Raw genomic sequence first — 15,834 nt, forward strand, 5'->3', positions numbered from 1 at the left:
AATAACAGAAATGAAGTTCTGTATATCGGTTACAACTCCCATTCATGAAAGATCATTAAAAACATTGTAAAAAAACCTCAAGTCATTAATCCCTTAAAAACATCTTTGATCTGTCAATTAAACTATAAATGTAGGTCTACTGGAGGATAATTATAAGTTGTGGAAACCAGTCAAGCAATAAAAATGACATATCACTAGTCCTCAGATGTATGACAACAAAAGTACTGGACCATATTTCTTTTCAACCTCATACTGATGAAATTAAGAAGTTTTGTAGAGGGCTGTATATTTAAATAATGTCACAATGTGAATAATTTTACCTCTCTGATAGAGGCAGACTATACATTTGTTTGGCATTAATTTGAAATGCCAGCTAAATCTGGGTTTCCCTCATGTATGATACGTGCCCTGCCCCTTTTACTATCAGAGAATATGGGGATGTTCAAACTGGAGACAAGACTTCCACATATTAGTTCCACTTAATATTTTGGAATGTCAGAATTATCTTGGAGAAGCTGTGAGCCTTAATCTATGGTGAAATGGGATTATGTCTGAATACTATTGATAGGTTGCCTGTAGATTCCTGTAGCAACATGATTTCTGTGGGAAATAGTGCCATGATGAATGTTGCTATTGTGGTAATTGGCACTGAACTGTTGCATTTGTTGAGGGAAAGGTTAACCACTGGGACTGATTATCACTTAGCTCTTTGCTGTGTTGGTAAAATTTAAGGCTGCTTTATGTGCAAGAGCTATCAGTTCTGGCAATGATTTGGCAGCTTTAACAAAATGACATTTAGCTTTACGTTGTCTTCCTTTGATCTGATCACTCACACTTGTTACTATTTTTGACTTCTATAGACCTTTAGCTATTGGAAAAGTAGTCTGGGTGCAGCATGTCTTCAATAAATGTTAAAAAAATCCAAAGAACTAAAAATCAGAAAAACAAACAAAAATTGCTGGAAAACCTCATCAGATCTCGCAGCATCTGTGGAAAAAAAAGCATAGTTAATATTTCGGAATACTGAGACATGATTAAACAGACAATCTTCTTTAAAGAACATTAGACTTTAATAATAGGATAATGTAGTGATTGTAACGAGATCAGCCAGGGGAATGTCACAGAATATGAGTTCCCTGGTTGGGGCTGTTATCCTGGTCCAGTCAGGGAACCCTGGCTGACAGATAAGGAGCGTCACACATCCTATTCGCTCAGAGCTGGCATGGAGGGAGCTGGGTCAGTGTCAAGGACACCCACATGTAAATAAAGGATGATTTGGTGATAGGATACCAGCCTCTGTGGAGTTATTTCAGTGGCGCTGAGAGAAAAGCACAATCCTGAAGATATAGCTCACAGTAGTCATCTTTGAGTTGCATTTCTGGTATCATGCAATTATTTGGGTGCTTGACTTATTCAATCCTGCTGTCGAAAACTGGGCCAAGTGGAAAGAATGCAATTTTTTTGGGCAAATGACAAGCAACAAGTAACTCTCCTGACAGCTTGTGGACGCACAGCTATTTTGGAGCCTAACTTTCTATGAGGTACCAGATATTAAAACCATTCAAGTGTTGACTGATTTAGTTAAGGAATATTACAACATCAAACCTCCTCTAGTTCTGAAATGCTATCCATTTTACTAGGCACTATGGTTGCTGCCGGAATGTGGACTTGAGACAGTGAGAGCCTCACTAGACCTAAATTGAGTAAGAGAAGTCTTGGGCTGGTATGCAGGAAAATGTACACCCTGGAAAGTCTACCTATATCTGATTTAGAACAGTTAAATTACTTAGCAACATTCAAATTAGAACCAATCAAAATAAACATCTGATTAAATGGTCATCTGGTTGTAATTGAGGTTGATATCATGATCACAAAACCAATCTTTAACAAGATTTGGTCTGAACTCCAAAACTTAAATTTGCACAAGACATTCGATGTTGCGAAAGCTTAAAGTGCCTTTGCTCTTTCTGACAAAGGTACCTGCCAGTATCCTCCGGTGACTTTATAGAGGTTTATAAAATTGCAACATTTAAAAGACACCTGGATGGGTATATTAATAGGAAGTGTATGGAGGGATATAGGCTGGGTGCTGGCAGGTGGAACGAGATTGGGTTGGGATATCTGGTCGACCTGGACGAATTGGACTGAAGGGTCTGTTTCTGTGCTGTACACCTCTATGTTGGCCAGACTGGGAACCTATAACATGGAATCCTGACAGATTAAGGGGACAACTTTGGTTCTGGTCTCCAACGGGACCATTTACCCTTGATTGTAGTAAAAGGCTCGGACCCAAGCCTGATGGAGTGAAAGTGGTTGAGATTCATCTTGATTGGGTCAATGTTTTGAGATTTGAACATGGCTGCCTGATTAAGAACCTGGACATTTTTTCAGTAAGGTATAGGGACTATCAAAGGAGCCAAGGCCACCTTACATGTAGACTAGGAAGCAATCCCACGATTCTGAAAGGCCCGCCAAGTTACTATTGCATGTAAGCCAAAGGTCTAGGCAGAAATCAGGAGGCTAGAAAGCGAAGGAATCATCAAACCAATCCCATTTGCAGAATAGGCAGCACAGGCTGTACCAATTGTGAAGCCCAATAGATTGGTTCACCTTCATGGGGAGTTTAAACAAATGGTAAACCGCTTTTTGCAGCTGGGTAAAACGGAATCCCTTACATCAAGGATTTCTACACAAAGCTGGCACGGGCCGTCCTTCAGAAAAATGGACACAGCCATACATAATTGCAATTGTGACTAGATGAGGATTCCCAGAAGTATATTATAATTAATACTCATAAGTTTGTACTAAAATAAGAGACTGCTATTTGGAGTATCATCAATTTTTCAGTGGACGATGGAGAACATTTTACAAGGTCTATCCCAGATCGCCAAACCAAAAACCCATCGCAACCAGAATTGAAATCTTTTTGGACCTGGAAAGACCAAATCACAGCAGAGGACGGCATATTATTGTGTGGAGCGAGAGTGATTGTCCTGAGCAAAGGTCACCGCCAAATACTGGCTGAACCCCACCAGGTTCATCGAGGGGGTTTCCAAAATGAAGATGTTGGTGAGATATTATGTGTGGTAGCTAAAATAGATGCAAACACTGCCATTATGGTGGGGAAGTGCTACGATTGCCAACAATTACAGCCAGCTGCGAGCCAACATTCATGGAGACGGCCGGGTAAACTCTGGACTCGGTTACACATTGAGTCAATGAAATTATTTGCATATTCAATTTTCCTAGTCATTATGGAAACCCACTCAAAGGGGCTGAACATGCATAGAATTCATTCGTCAATTGTGGGGACAACAGAAAAACTGCACATCTTTTGCAATACATGGACTCCCAGAAGTGTTGATCCCAGATAATGGGCCATCTTTTAGAAGCAGAGAATTTGTCTGTTTCCTAAAATTGAATGGTATTCAACAATACAAGGACAGCTCCATATCATCTATCAGCCATTGGACTGGCAGAAAGAGCAGCCAAACGTTGAAGGCAGGCTTAAAATAAACAGCCTGCAGCTTCAATAGATACCAAACTGTCCCAGTTCCTTTCTGATGAAAGGACGACCTCTCATACAACTACAGGGATAACTAAAGCAGAGTTGCTAATGGGGAGAAGACTCCATACCAGGTTAAATCAGATCTTTCTGGGCCAGGGGGGAGCCTGACAGTCCGGAACAAGCATATGGACCATATGAAAGTTGCAAACTTGCAAACGGTACAGGAACAAAGCACACCTGGCTCATCTACACCCTTTCTGACTGTTCCTGAATCTGCTGGCTCTCCCTCTCTGTCAAACGTTGAAGATACCTGGGAATCTGAGATTAACGTGGCAGATGTTGCTGCCTTTGCCACCTGAAGAGAATGAATTTCTTCCAAGACATTCCAGACGGTGAGCTATTGTGTGTTACATGCTGCCTGTATCAGAGGCAGAGTTGGGAGGAACCTGACCCAGTCATAAATTGTCCCAGATGGTTTAACAAAAAGAAGAACTAGGCCATGTCCTTTGACTCAGAGTGAAGGATGTCATGATTGGAATGAGGTGAGCCAGGTGAAACTCAAATTCTCTGATTAGACCAGATTAACATCCCCAATCAGGGAGCCCTGGTTGACAGATATAAACAGGAGATTGGCCCGGGTGTCCTTGGAGAAGGAGCACGCGGTGTCCACCGACACCCAGGAGTCGTTCAGGGAGAGGTGGGCGCCGCAGGGAGTGGAGTGCGTCATTTCTCCCTCCAACTCTATTTTGATTTAGTCCCTACCCTCCCCTTCACTGTTTTGCTCACACAGCATTGCCCTGTGGTTTGAAGGGCAGTGCTTGTCACTGGCCACTTGGGTGTTTTTCATATCTTCCTGGTGGTGGAAATTGAATAAAGATTCGTACACTTTGTGTCTTTTCACTGTGTCTCACACCTGCACACACACACCATGGGTGCAGGGGATAAAGATAAGCACTACCGCACTTAGGTGGTAGTGTGGGGGTTAACAAAAAAAAACACAGGAACCGGGTGTCCTTGGAGAAGGAGCACGCGGGTGTCCACTGACACCCTAAAAAAAAACAGGAGATTGGCCCGGGTGTCCTTGGAGAAGGAGCACGCGGTGTCCACCGACACCCAGGAGAAAAAAAAAATAAACAGGAGATTCAGAGTCTCTTCAGTTTAGGGGACTGACTCTGTGCTGGCTGGTGCTACAGTCAGTATGTTACTGTTGGTTTCTGATTTTTTTTGGAGAGGGAAAAACCTGATTCCTGAACTGGCTGAATTATTTAGTCAGTTTTTAACTGACATTCCTTTTAGTGAGGGCTGATCGTTAAACTCCTGATGCACATAATGTGTTTCAGGTGTAACTCAGTTCTCATCAGGGGATTGTTGTTTCCCTGGCTGGTTACAGCCTGTGTGTTACTCTTTTCTCTTTTTTTTGAGAAAATAACAATGTTCATTTTGTGGTAGGGCTTAGCCCTTGGACTCTAGTTTTCTTTGTTTTTTTTTGTGTAAGTGTCTTCACTGTTTTTGGTGGTTGGACTGGGCCCTTGTGGAAGAAATACATTTCACTAGAGAAGCTGCTCCTGTGGGGAGGCCTAGCCCTGGGACTGGGCCTCTGAAGATTGAACACCTGTGTGTGCGTGCTGGGAGGTGAGCAATTGCTGTGTCCTGGAGTTTGGTTGAAGACCTTGCCTTCAGGAATGGACCAAACCCCTGTGAGTTAACCGCACCTGTACAATGTACTATGTTCCTGTGAGTGGGCCTGGTTTTCCAAGGCTGGGCCAGGACTCCACAGAGACTGAACACCTGTGCTGTGGGGTGTGTATTTGCTGCCTTCGGGAGTCGACTCTGCCCTTGGTTGTGGATCCTTTTTTTCTAGCGGTGGACTCTGCAGTTTGGAGTGGACTCCATTTTGGACAATGCACCTTGTGAAATGGAGTGGACTCCATTCCTGGGAATGGACTTTATATTTGAAGACTCTATGTTTGGACTGTGGACCAGAAAGGACTCTGTGTTTTTATGTAATTAACTGTTTTGTGTTTGGGTCTATCAGCTGCACTGTCTTGCGTGTCTCTGGGTCTGGCAGGTCTTGCTGTGAGCTGGGAGGCTCATGGGTTGTCCTGAAAGCTGTCACCCTGAGATCCGGAGGGTGGGTAGGCCATCCTGTGAACCTGAAGGTTGGTAGGCTGTCCCGAAGGCCTGAGGGTGGGTAGGCCACTCTGATCTCAGTCACCCTGAGAGCCAGATGGTGGGTAGGCCGTTCTGAGCGCTGTCGTCCCGAGAAGGGGTAGTCGGGACGGGCTGTCCTAGAGGTGGTCGAAAGGTGTGTCAGACCAGCCGAGAGCCAGAAGGCGCGTAGGGGCAGACTGAGATCCGGAAGGCTTGTGGGCTACCCTGCACGCTGTCGTCCCAGGGAAGGGGACGGGCTGTCCTAGAGGTGGCCGGAAGGTGTGCCAGGATAGCCCACTGGCCGGATGGCGCATCGGGGTGGGTGAGAGCCCAATGGTACGTAGGGGCAGACCGAGAGCCAGAAGGCGGGTAGCCGTCCTCAGCGCTGTCACCCCGGGCAGGTACTGGGGCGGGCTGCCCCAGAGGTGGTCGAAAGGTGCTGAGGGTGGTTAGTGAAGCCGGAAGGTGGGTAGGCCGTCCTGACCGCTGTCACCCTGGGCGGGTACCGGGGCGGGCTGCCCTAGAGGTGGTCGAAAGGTGTGTCAGGGCAGACCGAGAACTGGAAGGGGCATGGGGTGGACCGAGAGCCGGAAGGTACATAGGGCGGGCTGTCTTAGAGTGGCCGGAAGGTGGGAGGGACGGGGACTTGCTGGGTCTGTATTGTACACTGTTTATGTAACTGGGTTGGCTTTTATGTACAAATGTCATTGTCGCTGACCTTTAGATGTGGAACTGGGATTTGGGGTTTGTCCTCCTCTCCCTATAAACTGTTTGAATGGTAGGGTTTGGTGCCTAGCTTTGCTGCTCCTCTCCCTTGTAAAATTGCTGTTGTAAACAGCTGTAAATGTTAACTGTTTTTTGTAAACTGTGTTTTGTAATTTGGTTAATAAAATAATAAACAGGAGATTGGCCCGGGTGTCCTTGGAGAAGGAGCACGCGGTGTCCACCGACACCCAGGAGTCGTTCAGGGAGAGGTGGGCGCCGCAGGGAGTGGAGTGCGTCATTTCTCCCTCCAACTCTATTTTGATTTAGTCCCTACCCTCCCCTTCACTGTTTTGCTCACACAGCATTGCCCTGTGGTTTGAAGGGCAGTGCTTGTCACTGGCCACTTGGGTGTTTTTCATATCTTCCTGGTGGTGGAAATTGAATAAAGATTCGTACACTTTGTGTCTTTTCACTGTGTCTCACACCTGCACACACACACCATGGGTGCAGGGGATAAAGATAAGCACTACCGCACTTAGGTGGTAGTGTGGGGGTTAACAAAAAAAAACACAGGAACCGGGTGTCCTTGGAGAAGGAGCACGCGGGTGTCCACTGACACCCTAAAAAAAAACAGGAGATTGGCCCGGGTGTCCTTGGAGAAGGAGCACGCGGTGTCCACCGACACCCAGGAGAAAAAAAAAATAAACAGGAGATTCAGAGTCTCTTCAGTTTAGGGGACTGACTCTGTGCTGGCTGGTGCTACAGTCAGTATGTTACTGTTGGTGTGGGGGAAACCTGATTCCTGAACTGGCTGAATCATTTAGCCAGTTTGTTAACTGGCATTCCTTTTAGTGAGGACTGATTGTTAAACTCCTGATGCACATAATGTGTTTCAGGTGTAACTCAGTTCTCATCAGGGGATTGTTGTTTCCCTGGCTGGTTACAGCCTGTGAGTTACTCTTTTCTCTTTTTTTTGAGAAAAGGACAATGTTAATTTTGTGGTAGGGCTTAGCCCTTGGACTCTAGTTTCTTTTGTTTTTTGTATGTGTCTTCACTGCTTTTGGTGTGTGGACTGAGCCCTTGTGGAAGACATACATTTGACCAGAGGAGCTGTTCCAGTGGGGAGGCCTAGCCCTGGGAATGGGTCTCTGAAGATTGAACACCTGTGTGTCTGCTGGGAGGTGAGCACTTGCTGTATCCTGGAGTTTGGGAGGAGACCTTTCCTTCATGAGTGGACCAAACCCTTGTGAGTTAACAGCACCTGTACAATGTACTATGTTCCTGTGAGTGGGCCTGGTTTTCCAAGGCTGGGCCAAGACTCCATGGAGACTGAACACCTGTGTGCTGTGCATTTGCTGCCTTCAGAAGTGGACTCTGCAGTTTAGAGTGGGCTCTATTTTGGACAATGCACCTCATACTGGAGTGGATTCCATTTCTGGAATGGACTCTATATTTTGAAGACTCTATTTGGACTGTGTACCAGAAAGGACTCTGTAATTAACTGTATTATGACATTTGTTGGGTCGATCACTTGCACTGTCTTGCGTATCCCTGGGTCTGGCAGGCCTTACTGTGAGCTGGGAGGCTCATGGGTCACCCTGAAAGCTGTCACCCCGAGAGCCAGAGTGTGGGTAGACCATCCTGTGAACCTGAAGGTTAGTAGGCTGTCCCGAAAGCCGGGGGGTGGGTAGGCCACCCTGATGCTGGTCGCCCCGAGAGCCAGATGGTGGGTAGGCCATTCTGAATGCTGTCGTCTCAATAAGGGGTAATCGGGACGGGCTGTCCTAGAGGTGGTCGAAAGGTGTCAGAGCAGCCGAGAGCCAGAAGGCGCGTAGGGGCAGGCTGAAATCCGGAAGGCTTGTGGGCTACCCTGCACACTGTCATCCCAGGGAAGGGGATGGGCTGTCCTAGAGGTGGCCGGAAGGTGTGCCAGGATAGCCCACTGGCTGGATGGTGCATCAGGGTGGGTGAGAGCCCAATGGTACGTAGGGGCAAACCGAGAGCCAGAAGGCGGGTAGTCATTCTCAGCGCTGTCACCCCGGGCAGGTACCGGGGCGGGCTGCCCCAGAGGTGGTCGAAAGGTGCTGAGGGTGGTTAGTGAAGCCGGAAGGTGGGCAGGCCGTCCTGACCACTGTCACCCTGTGCGGGTACTGGGGCAGACTGTCCTAGAGGTGGTCGAAAGGTGTGTCAGGGCGGACCGAGAACTGGAAGGGGCATGGGGTGGACAGAGAGCCGGAAGGTGGGAAGGGGCGGGCTACCTTAGAGTGGTCGGAAGGTGGGAGGGGTGGGGGCTTGCTGGGTCTGTATTGTCTGTACTTTTGTATGTAACAGTATTGTCTAATGTACAATGTCATTGTCACTGTCTTTTGTATGTGGAACTGGGATTTGGGGTTTGTCCTCATCTCCCTGTAAACTGGTTGAACGGTAGGGTTTGGGGCCTGGTTTTGCTGTTCCTCTCCCTTGTAAAATTGCTGTTGTGTACAGCTGTAAATGTTAACTGTTTTTTATACACTCTCGTAACTGTTTAATAAAATTAAAAAAAAAACCAGGTGAGTGAAAAAAAAAAATAAACAGGAGATTGGCCCGGGTGTCCTTGGAGAAGGAGCACGCGGTGTCCACCGACACCCAGGAGAGAAAAAAAAATAAACAGGAGATTCAGAGTCTCTTCAGTTTAGGGGACTGACTCTGTGCTGGCTGGTGCTACAGTCAGTATGTTACTGTTGGTGTGGGGGAAACCTGATTCCTGAACTGGCTGAATCATTTAGCCAGTTTGTTAACTGGCATTCCTTTTAGTGAGGACTGATTGTTAAACTCCTGATGCACATAATGTGTTTCAGGTGTAACTCAGTTCTCATCAGGGGATTGTTGTTTCCCTGGCTGGTTACAGCCTGTGTGTTACTCTTTTCTCTTTTTTTTTGAGAAAAGAACAATGTTCATTTTGTGGTAGGGCTTAGCCCTTGGACTCTAGTTTTCTTTGCTTTTTGTGTAAGTGTCTTCACTGTTTTTGGTGGTTGGACTGAGCCCTTGTGGAAGAAATACATTTCACTAGAGAAGCTGTTCCTGTGGGGAGGCCTAGCCCTGGGACTGGGCCTCTGAAGATTGAACACCTGTGTGTGCTGGGAGGTGAGCAATTGCTGTATCCTGGAGTTTGGTCGAAGACCTTGCCTTCAGGAATGGACCAAACCCCTGTGAGTTAACTGCACCTGTACAATGTACTATGTTCCTGTGAGTGGGCCTGGTTTTCCAAGGCTGGGCCAGGACTCCACAGAGACTGAACACCTGTGCTGTGGGGTGTGTATTTGCTGCCTTCGGGAGTCGACTCTGCCCTTGGTTGTGGATCCTTTTTTTCTAGCGGTGGACTCTGCAGTTTGGAGTGGACTCCATTTTGGACAATGCACCTTGTAAACTGGAGTGGACTCCATTCCTGGGAATGGACTTTATATTTGAAGACTCTATATTTGGACTGTGGACCAGAAAGGACTCTGTTTTTATGTAATTAACTGTTTTGTGTTGTTTGGGTCTATCAGCTGCACTGTCTTGCGTGTCTCTGGGTCTGGCAGGTCTTACTGTGAGCTGGGAGGCTCATGGGTTGTCCTGAAAGCTGTCACCCTGAGATCCGGAGGGTGGTTAGGCCATCCTGTGAACCTGAAGGTTGGTAGGCTGTCCCGAAAGCTTGAGGGTGGGTAGGCCACTCTGATGCCAGTCACCCTGAGAGCCAGATGGTGGGTAGGCCGTTCTGAGCGCTGTCGTCCCGAGAAGGGGTAATCGGGACGGGCTGTCCTAGAAGTGGTCGAAAGGTGTGTCAGACCAGCCGAGAGTCAGAAGGCACGTATGGGGCAGACTGAGATCCGGAAGGCTTGTGGGCTACCCTGCACGCTGTCGTCCCAGGGAAGGGGACGGGCTGTCCTAGAGGTGGCCGGAAGGTGTGCCAGGATAGCCCACTGGCCGGATGGCACATCGGGGTGGGTGAGAGCCCAATGGTACGTAGGGGCAGACCGAGAGCCAGAAGGCGGGTAGCCGTCCTGACCGCTGTCACCCCGGGCAGGTACCGGGGCGGGCTGCCCCAGAGGTGGTCGAAAGGTGTCAGGGCAGACCGAGAACTGGAAGGGGCATGGGGTGGACAGAGAGCCGGAAGGTGGGAAGGGGCGGGCTACCTTAGAGTGGTCGGAAGGTGGGAGGGGCGGGGGCTTGCTGGGTCTGTATTGTCTGTACGTTTGTATGTAACAGTTATGTCTAATGTACAATGTCATTGTTGCTGTCTTTTATATGTGGAACTGGGATTTGGGGTTTGTCCTCATCTCCCTGTAAACTGGTTGAACGGTAGGGTTTGGGGCCTGGTTTTGCTGTTCCTCTCCCTTGTAAAATTGCTGTTGTGTACAGCTGTAAATGTTAACTGTTTTTTATAAACTGTTTAATAAAATAAAAAAAAATAAACAGAAAGGTGCCCTTTTGTGAAGGGCCACTGGCCACTTGGGTGTTTTGCCTATCTGGAGTGTATGCGTGCGTGCGCGAACGCGTGTATGCGTGCGTGCGCGAACGCGTGTATGCGTGCGTGCGCGAACGCGTGTATGCGTGCGTGCGCGAACGCGTGTATGCGTGCGTGCGCGAACGCGTGTATGCGTGCGTGCGCGAACGCGTGTATGCGTGCGTGCACGTGCGAACACGTGTGCACGTGCGAACACGTGTGCGTGCGTGTGTACGGACTGTCCCTGTTGCTGCTTGGGACCTGCCTCACTGCTGCTGCCTGGGACTTGCCTTGGGGGCCCCCCTGCCCCGCCCCCCCCCGCCCCACTGCGACTGAGGAACTGCCTAGGACTTGCCAGTGGCCTGCTTTCCACCACTGCTGTTGCCTGAGGCCTGCCTCCACCAACACTGCCTAGGACTCAATTTTGGGGGCTGCCTGGGACTTGCCTTGGGGGCCTTCCCCAACAGGTCTGCCCCCACCACTGCAACCGAGGGCCCACCTGGGACTCGCCTGAGGCCTGCCTCCAGCGCTGTTGTTACCTGAGGCCGTCTCCACCGTCACTGCCTGGGACTCTCCCCACAACCTCCACCACTGCTGCCGACACAGGCCCGACTCCACGTCCAGCAGCAGAGGATGGCGAGCCTGAAGGTTGCGGGGCCCAGCTGCACCTATGCCGGGGTAGCCGCTGCCTTAGGCTCGGCTGTCCCAGCCCCGGGTGCAAACCACACCCCCTTCAGGCACCTCACTAAACGCCTGGGGGTCAAGGCCTATCCCCACCCAAACATGACCATCGAGGCCTGCAGCAAGGCCATGGCTAGTGTGGTCGGCCCACTGGCCATCGTCGCTGCGGCCCGGATGTACGGGAAGGCCGTGTTTTTCCTAAAGACCGAGCAGGCGGTCCACCTGGCCGTGGAGAGGGGGCTCACTGTGGGCGGGACACATTTGCCCGTCGACCCTCTGGAGGTTACGGCCCAGAGGGTCGTGATCTCCAACGTCCCGCCCTTCGTTGCCAGCGAGCTCCTTCTCCCCCACCTCACCACCTTGGGGGAGATCCGGTCGGGGATCCAACCGCTCCTGCTCGGTCTGAAGGACCCCGCCCTCCGGCACATCTACTCCTTCCGACTCCAGGTGTTCATTTGCCTGGCCCGGGAGGAGGTCACCGAGAGCTCCTTTACCCTCCTCCCCGAGGGCGCGGCCTACCGTACCTTCTGGATGGCGGACGGCATGCGGTGCCACCTGTGCCGTGAGGTGGGGCACATCAGAAAAAACTGCCCCACCCAGAAGGCCGCCCAGCCCTCGCCAACGGCTGACGGTGGTGCCGCCGCACCCACTCCCCCTCCCCCAGAGTCAACACCGCAGGCCCCGGCACCGGAGCCTGAGCCGGAGGCTTCCGATCCTCCAGCCTCCGGCAGGGAGGGGGGTGAGCGTCCAGCCGGCCGGAAGGCGCTGAAGAAGACGCGTCGTGTCAAGCCCGCCCACGGGGAGACCACCCTATCCCCTTCCCCGACACCCAGCCCACGACCTGCCCCGCCCCGGCACGACAATGCCCCTGCGGCCGTGCCAGCGTCGCCCCAGCGCGGGAACCCTGACCCCCGAACCCGTACCCGACCCTGACCCCACATCTACCCCCCACCCAAATGGAGAAACCCCTGGGGCTGCGACGCCCGCCCCGGGCACTGCAACACCTGGCCCGGGGGCCCCTGAGCCCGAGCCCGAGCCCGAGCCCCGCCCCACCCAGCCACACCCTGGCACTAACCTGGGGGGGACCACCGCTGCCCAATCTCCCGCAGCGACCGTGTCTCCGTGCCCCGGAGAGGGAACTGGGCCCCTGCCCCGCCCCGCCCGCCATCACCTGATAAACCAGGGGCGGGGCAGGAAGTGACACGGCTGACCCTCCCCACCTTGGCCACGCCCCCTGCCTTCCCCCAGCCAATCGTGTTCCGGGAAAGGCTGGGGGTAGGGGCCTCAGGCCCCATGACCACCAAGGCGGGCGGGGAGGGGAAGGCCCATAAATCCCCCCCTGTCTCTCTGGGGAAGATAGGCTGGCCCTTGGAGGGGGGAGACAGTCCTGCAGCGCGCCGGCGGCGCTGCCCCTCTCCAGGGGACGGGACCACGGGACCCCCCAACGATCCCGCACCGCGGCCTGACCTGCCCAATAACGACGACGAGGGCCGCGGTGCGGGCGTCGACACAGGACCCTTTACTGGGTCGCCGAGCGGCGGAGGGGAGGTAGGTGTTATCCCCGCTCCTCCCTCACAGACTGTTTTTCCGGGGGCCTTGGCCCTGGGGGACGATCTTTTCCCCGAGGAGCCGGGCGTCCCGGTGTCGGGAGAGGAGCGGGGCCCCGAGCCTCCGCCACCCGACGACCCGAACTCGGGGCGTTCCGGGACGGGGTGCGCCGAGGAAGGTACCGCCGGTGACCCTGGGGATGGGGTCGCCGGGGGTTCGAGGCCGGTTGGCGGCGCCAGACCAGCCCCCATCCTCTCGGTGGGGGAGGGGTTGGCGACCGAGGGCGACCTCCCGGAGGAGGGTTCGGGATCGGTGGCGGACACCGGGGACGACGCGCACTCTGTCTGTAGTGACGTTTTTGAGTCCCAGGTGCCCCCCGCCGATCTCCCCCTCATCCCCCTCGAGGAACTCCGGGAATTTGTCGAGGAAACTCGAGGTCGCCGGGATAGAGCCCAACTGGCGCTCGACCGCTGGAGCTCCTTCGAGAAAGTTTATTGGTCGGCCCACGCTGCTCGCCAGGCGCCTGGGCTCGACGTCAACGAGCGAAAGCGAGTCAGGAACTTCCTGGGGGCACTCCTGGTGAGGGCGAGGGACTCCTGTGCCCCTCCCTCGTCCTCCCAGTAATTGTATTTGGTTTTAACTGTACTGGTGGTGGTAGCACAACGCTTCCGACATGGAGACGACTATAGCCAGCCTCAACATCAACGGCAGCAGGGAGTCACAGCGCAGATTCCAGACCCTCTCGGTCCTTCGGGACGGGAGGTATGCGGTGTGCTTCCTGCAAGAAACCCACACTACCCCGGGAGACGAAGCCACCTGGCTCCTGGAGTGGCGAGGGGGGGTCTACATGAGTCACCTCACCCGCAGATCTGGCAGGGTGGCTATCCTGTTGGCCCCGCATTTTCAGCCGGAGATCTTGGGGGTCAGGGAGCCAGTGCCAGGCCGTTTGCTTCACCTGACGGTTCGGCTGGGGGGCGCGGTGCTTCACTTGGTGAACGTTTACGCTCCCCTGGCCGGGCCGAGGCAACCGACGCGGACCCGGCCCTGCGCGGGGTGTACGAAGAGAAGAAGGCCGCGCTCCGGGACCTGCAGCTCGTCGGGGCTCGGGGCGCGTACGTGCAGTCGCGGATCCAGCTCCTCCAGGACCTGGACCGCGGCTCCCCCTTCTTCTACTCGCTGGAAAAAAGGCGTGGCACCCGTCAGCAGCTCCTTGTGCTGCTGGCCGACTACGGGTCCCTCGTCTCGGATCCGGAGGGCGTCAGGGCCCACGTCCGAAACTATTACACGGCTCTGTTCTCTCCGGATCCGTCCAGCGAGGATGCTCGCAGAGTTCTGTGGGAGGACCTGCCGCAGCTCAGCCCAGAGGACGCCGGAAGGCTCGACGCTCCCGTCACGTTAGAGGAGCTGACCGGCGCCCTCGACCGGCTCTCGAGGGGCAAAACCCCGGGGCTGGACGGGCTGACTGTGGAGTTCTTCAGGGCGTTCTGGGACGTCCTGGGGAACGACTACGCACAGGTCCTGGGGGAGTGTCTAAATGCCGGACAGCTGCCCCTTTCTTGGCGCAGGGCGGTCATCGTCCTGCTGCCGAAGAAGGGGGACCTTTGTTCTTTGAAGAACTGGTGTCCGGTCTCCCCCCTCAGCACGGACTACAAAATCTTCACCAGGGTGTTGTCTTCTCGCCTGGCTTCCGTGCTGGCCCACATGATTCACCCGGACCAGTCCTACACGGTCCCGGGCCGGAGGATACACGACAACGTCCACCTGGTCCGGGACCTGATCCATTTCTGTCGACGGGCTGGTCTGCCGAGCGCCTTCCTGACTCTCGACCAGGAGAAGGCGTTCGACAGGGTCGATCACGAGTACCTGCTCGGGACTCTGCGGGCGTTCGGGTTCAGGACGCGGTTCGTCGCCCGGATCCGACTTTTGTACGCCGCCGCAGAGTGTCTGGTTAAAGTTAACGGGTCCCTGACGGCGCCCCTTCGCTTCGGGAGAGGAGTGCGTCAAGGCTGCCCCCTGTCCGGCCAGCTGTATTCCCTGTGCGTGGAGCCTTTCCTGCGCCTCTTGCGGAGGAGGTTGTCGGGGCTGGTTCTGCGCGGCGCGGGCACGGGGGTGGTCCTCTCGGCCTACGCCGACGACGTGCTCCTCACTTTCACCGACCCGGCTGACCTGGGGAGGATGCGCGAGTGCCAGGCCGTGTACTCGGCGGCGTCTTCCGCCAGGATCAACTGGGCCAAGTGTTCCGGACTACTGGTCGGTCCGTGGCGGGTGGACTCTCTGCCGGAGGAGTTACGGGGGTTCAGCTGGAGTACCACCCATCTCCTCTACCTGGGGGTCTACCTCAGCCCGGCTGAGGAATCCTGGCCGGCCAACTGGCAGGAGCTGGAGGCCAAAGTCTCGGCTCGCCTAGGCCGCTGGACAGGACTGCTCCGAGTGCTATCTTACAGGAGTCGAGTGCTGGTCATAAACCAGCTGGTGGCCGCCATGCTGTGGTACCGGCTGGTCACTTTGGTCCCTCCTCCTGGCTTTGTCGCTGACATCCAGAGAACGTTGGTCGACTTCTTCTGGGACAAAAAGATGCACTGGGTCGCCGCGCAGGTTCTGAGTCTCCCTATTGAGGAGGGCGGTCAGTCGCTGGTGTGCGTCCGCACCCAGGTCGCGACGTTCCGCCTTCAGACCTTGCGGCGATACCTTTACGTCGAGCCTCCTCCTAGGTGGTGCGCCCTGGCGACGTATTTTTTCCGCCAGGTGCGTAACCTCAACTACGACACGCAGCTCT

Source organism: Chiloscyllium punctatum, chromosome 15, assembly GCF_047496795.1.
Source record: "Chiloscyllium punctatum isolate Juve2018m chromosome 15, sChiPun1.3, whole genome shotgun sequence".
Taxonomy (NCBI): Eukaryota; Metazoa; Chordata; class Chondrichthyes; order Orectolobiformes; family Hemiscylliidae; genus Chiloscyllium; species Chiloscyllium punctatum.